This window comes from Ranitomeya imitator, chromosome 1 (assembly GCF_032444005.1).
Source record: "Ranitomeya imitator isolate aRanImi1 chromosome 1, aRanImi1.pri, whole genome shotgun sequence".
NCBI classification, from domain to species: domain Eukaryota; kingdom Metazoa; phylum Chordata; class Amphibia; order Anura; family Dendrobatidae; genus Ranitomeya; species Ranitomeya imitator.
Genome location: NC_091282.1, coordinates 240090282 through 240096281, shown reverse-complemented (window position 1 = coordinate 240096281; position 6000 = coordinate 240090282).

Genomic DNA, 6000 nt, shown 5'->3' with positions numbered 1-6000 from the left:
CGGAAACAGCTGGTGTGCTGGAACCAGGCTGGGCTGGAGGGAGTACCCGTGCCAAAAACACTGCCGAGAACCAGCTGATTGTACTGGAACCTGGATGCGTAGCCGAAGGTACAAGAGCCAATGGAACTACCGAGGACCAGCTGATGTCACTGGAACCCGGTTACTGAGCAGGAGGTACCTGTGCCTGCCAGAAAGCACTACCAAGTACCACCAGATGTTGGTGGAACTCAAATACCCAGAAGGAGGCACTTAAGCAAAAGGCTCTGCCTGGAACCAGCTGACGGTGCTGGAACCAGGGGGACCTATTCAAGATTGTCTTCCAAAGAACCAGCAAATGGTGCTGGAACTCACATAGGCAGCAGAAGGTCCACAGGAAAAAAAATATTGCTAGGCCGTGAGCCGGCCAGAGTTACCGAAAACCCACAGTCCTACAGGGGGAGCTTATCCTATTGGCACTACAGAACCAGCCTTGATTGCCAGTTCCCGCAGCCCACATAGGAAGCAGTGAAACTGCAGGCACCGTAGAGATGGCTAACCCGACCGGAACGCGACAGGACAACGTATTGGAGGCAAAGTGACCTTGACACTACCCGGAAACAGTTGGCGTGCTGAAACCAGGCTGAGCAGGAGGGAGTACCCATGCCAAAGACACTTCTGAGCAGCAACTGGCGGTGTTGGAGCCCTGGGATTACTGTTTAGGTGGTAGAAACATGAACACAACAGGAGACCTAGATACTGTTGCCAACCAATTATTTAATTTGGAAGAGGAGTGGCAAATTCCTGCAATATCCAGGCCTTGTTCATTTTCAGAAAAGTAAGCCGGTCAGCGTTATCGGAGGATAGTCGCATGCGATGGTCTGTTAGTACACCACCTGCGGCACTAAAGACACGTTCCGAAAATACACTAGCAGCAGGGCAAGCCAGCACCTCCAATGCATACTGGCTAAGCTCTGACCATGTATCCAGCTTAGAGACCCAAAACTTGAAGGGGGAAGAGCTGTCTGGGAGTACACTGAGAGGGCAAGACATGTAGTCTGTCACCATCTGACAGAAACGTTGCCTCCTGCTGACTGGAACCGTCTGTGATGGTGTAGACATTTGTGGCGGGCACACAAAACTTTGCCACAGTTGGGCCATACTGGTCTTGACTTGTGCTGAGGCACTGCTTCTGCTCCCTCTTTGTGCAGAGCTTCCTCCACTGTGTCGACGTACTGAGCTGCTTTGTAAAGCACTAGCAGCACTGCTCTCGGTTGGACTGGAGAAGATGATGGAATGCACCAGTTTGTCTTGGTACTCCCGCATTTTACGCTCCCAGTTCAACGGTGTTATGAGGCTTTGTAAGTTGTCCCGGTAGCGAGGATCTAGGAGGGTATACACCCAATAATCAGCCGTATTGAGAATGTGGGTGATAGTTTCTCAGGCACTGCAGCATGAAATCAACCATGTGCTGCAGACTGCCAACTGGCCAAGAAACGCTGTCCCCTGCTTGAGGCGTGATCTCTGCCTGCTCTGCATAACCCCACCCTCGCTCTACATACTGACTACTAGAGCATTGTGTAACTCCCTCCTCTGGACAGATGTCTTCCTCCTCCATTGACTCCTCCTCATCCTCCTCATAAAGTGTCCCCTGCCTAGGTCTTTGTGAGGAACAACGTTGTGCAGACTGTCCAGAAGCAGATGGCATTTGAGACTCCTCATCCTACACCTCTTCCACAACCTCATCCCTTAGCGCTTGCAGTGTTTTTTCAAGCAGGATAGTCATGCTGACTAGTGCATCATCTGCACTTGCCATCCGCGTGGAATCATCAAAGGCACGCAAAACCTGGCAGATGTCCTTCATAGTGGCCCACTCAGTGGTTGTGAAGTCTGAACGGCAGCTGGTACTCCATTACTGCTGGCTGCTGCTCACACAACCGCTCCAACATATGTAACGTTGAATTCCACCTGGTGGGTAGGTCACATATGATGCGATGTTCCAGAAGGCGGAATCGGCGCTGCAGAGCTGCAATGTGCAATCTGGCCATGCTGGAACGCCACAAGTGAGCACACTCTAGGCGGACCTTGTGCAACAGTGCATCAGGATCCAAATAGTCCCTCAAAAAACTCTGCACGATCAAGTTGAGCACATGTGCCAGACATGGGATGTGAGTGAGGTTGCCTAGGCCCAGAGCTGCCACCAGATTTTTGCCATTGTCACACACTACCATGCCTGGCTGGAGATTTGCTGGCACAAACCACACGTCGCTCTCCTGCTTGATGGCATTCCAGATCTCCTGTGCTGTGTGGCTTTGATTCCCCAAAGCACTGATTCTGAGGAACTGGAGTATGAGGAAAAGTCAATGTGAACAGACTGGATTTCTGCAATCCCTGGAGTTGGCAGAACACGTACAGCGCCACTCGCAAAATCTGTACCCGGCTCCACAACATTGACCCAATGGGCAGTAAGGGAAAGATATCGTCCCTGTCCATGGTGACTGCTCCACGCATCGGTGGTGAGGTGGACTTTGCTACTGACGGCATTTAGTAGCGCTTGTTTAATGTTTCCCTCCACATGCTTTTGCAGGGTAGGGACGGCTTGCCTGCTGAAAAAAAAGGGCTGGGCATGTTGTATTGTGGGACTGCCAATGCCATCAAGCTACGGAAGGTGTCAGTCTCCACCAGCCTGAATGACAGCATTTCAAGGGACAGTAGTTTTGCAATGCCAGCATTCAGAGCCTGTGCTCGGGGGTGGTTTGCCGAGAACGGCCGCCTTTTCTCCCATGCCTGTGCTACCGATGGCTGTAGACTGGGCTGGGAGTGTGAGGATGACAGGGAATGTGGTGCTGTGGGTGGAATTAAACTTGGTCTCTGTAAAAACAGTGCCAGAGGTTCTTCCATGGTGATCCTGTGAGGAAGCCGAACCAGCTGTGTGTGAGCTGGAGGAAAAGGCTGCAAAACGAGCTGAAGAGGTAGTAGGTGCCACTGTAGGTTGGCCTAGGTCTTCAGTGTGTTTTTGTAACTCCACCACGTGCTTGGTCCGCACATGTTTCCACATATTTGTGGTATTGAGGTTGCTGACACTTTTCCCTCTTTTGACTTTCTGATTACACAGCTTGCATTTGACAAAGAAAATGTCATCTGCAACTGTGTCAAAAAAGGACCAGGCACTGCACATCTTGGGAGCACCCGTTTTGGGTTTTGGAAGAGGCATGCTCCTAATGGGTGCCGAAGTGGAGGCTACAGGCAATGCAGTCTTCCCCCTCCCTCTTTGCGCCGTTCGGGAAATCTCTTCTTCAGAGCTGCTCCCACCACCTTCCTGTACCTCACGCCATGATTGGTCAAGGACTTTATCATCTACACTACCCTCTTCCAACAACTGCTTCTCCTGGGTAGTCTCAGCAGCACTGTACGCACCAGAAAGTGGCACTTGAGTCTCATCATCAGATGTGTACAGAGGTGTGGTGACCGTAGGCACTGGCCCACCCGCCTCTTTAGATTCAGAGAGACAAAGCTGTTGCGCATCATGGCATACTACCTCTTCAGATTCTCGAATGCTGCTTGGCTGGCCCCCTCTTTCCAAGCCAAGAGATTCAGAGAACAGAAGTAGAGATGGCTCCTGCACTGGGCTCTCTGACTGCCTGGGCAATTTTGCATGTGGTGAAGAGACAGATGGGTGCTCTTCAGTGCTCTGTGCCTGTGAGGATGTGGCACTAATTGAAGTCGATGCGTTAGATGCCATCCATCCGACAATGGCTTCAATTTGTTCATCCCACAGCAGTGGGGTATGGCGGGCTCCTACAAAGCTGCGCATGAAGGACTGTTCCCTAGTAAAACTGGGGGATGATGAGTCACCGTTGCCCGCAGCAGGCACAGAATCCCCACGTCCTCTCCCTGCTCCACCTCCATGCCCACGACCATGTGCCTTACTCCCTGCCTTCTTCATCTTGGTAGACTGATAAAGATAGGCAGAAAAGTATTAAGGGCTTAGTGTGTTTATTCCTGAACAGCTGCTAACAGGTATAAGAAACACTAATTTTATAAAGTGTGGACTAGACTTTAATATGAGCTAATTTGGCCTACACAACTGTAAAGTGGAGTGTTTGGTGAACTTTATTATCTTTTTGTTTTTTTCGCAGAACAGACTGCAGCATTAGCTGAACTCACACAGAGACCTTGCAGACAGCCATGAACGGCGCTGCAAGGCCAAAAAAAGCTCCTCTATGTACTCCTATATAGTGTTTTCCACAATCTAGCAGGGTAAGGATGGAAACCAACTAATAGGATAAATCAGGACAAAATGTGCAGCAGGCAGCACTAATTGAAAAAAGGGCAATGGAACAGTATGAGTCAGTGACGCACACTGAGCTGTCTACAACCGGCTGTGGCTGCAGAACAGACTACAGAGTGAGCTGCACTCACACAGAGACCTTGCAGACAGCTGTGAACAGCGCTGCAAGGCAAAAACAAGGTTCTCACACAGCGGTTGCTAAATTAGCCTGGGTAAAGCACAATGAAGCAAATCTCTATCTCAAACTTGCCCGCAGTCAGAACAACAGCGTCCTGTCCCTAACTGAATTCACAGCACAGTGAACCCATAATGGCAGCAGCGACTTTTATAGTGCATCATGACATCATTTCAGCAGCCAATCAGAGCCATGCCAGTAGTTACATGACTAACATGCATAACAGGATATGCCCACACTTCTTAGGATTCCTCATTGGCTGAATTAAATGAAACTGGTCCATTGAATTATGGGAACTTCCGATTCCGGTATCCGATATTGAGAAAGTATCGGAACTCGGTATCGGAATTCCGATACCGCGAATATCGGCCGATACCCGTTATTTGCAGTCAGAATGCTCAACACTACTGAGCACACATATCTCCAAGGGTGCCCAACATTTAGCATTGGCCCATTTTCCTTTGTGTATTTTTTAAAATGCAAAAATTCACTATATATATATATATATATATACTAGATTGTGGCCCGATTCTAACGCATCGGGTATTCTAGAATATGCATGTCACCGTAGTATATGGACAATGATGATTCCAGAATTCGCGGCAGACTGTGCCCGTCGCTGATTGGTCGAGGCAACCTTTATGACATCATCGTCGCCATGGCAACCATTATGACATCATCGTCGCTGTGCCCGTTGCTGATTGGTTGAGGCCTGGCGGCCTCGACCAATCAGAGACGCGGGATGTCTACGTCCTTTATGACATCATCGTCGCTGTGCCCGTCGCTGATTGGTCGAGGCCTGGCGGCCTCGACCAATCAGAGATGCGGGATTTCTACGTCGATGCTGTGCCGGTCTCTGATTGGTCGAGGCCTGGCGGTCTCGACCAATCAGAGAGCCGGGATTTCCAGGACAGACAGAAAGACAGACAGACAGACAGACAGACGGAAAAACCCTTAGACAATTATATATATAGATATATAGTATATAATGCACAGCACCAAAATGAAAGGAGCATTGAAACTCACCTTCCTCCAGCTCTTCAGTGAGAGCCAACATGGGCTAGACCCCTTACTTTGCAGTCTCCTGCTAATTAAAATCATCTGTGCCAAATGGGAGGAGTGCTGGTCCAAGAAAGAGACAAGAACATGCTCAGATCCAGCTAAATGCAGCTAACCTGATTGGTCGTCGTTTCATACTACAGATGGACAATGACCCAAAACATAAAGCCAAAGCAACCCAGGTGTTTATTAAAGCAAAGAAGTGGAATATTCTTGAATGGCTAAGTCATTCACCTGATCTCAACCAAATTGAGCATGCATTTCACATGTTAAAGACTAAACTTCAGACAGAAAGGCCCACAAACAAACAGCAACTGAAAACCACCGCAGTGAAGGCCTGGCAGAGCAGCAAAAAGGAGGAAGCACAGCATCTGGTGATGACCATGAGTTTAAGACTTCAGGCACTCATTGCCAACAAAGGGTGTTCAACCAAGTACTAAAAATGAACATTTTATTTAAAATTATTGAATCTGTCCAATTACTTTTGGTCCCTTTAAAA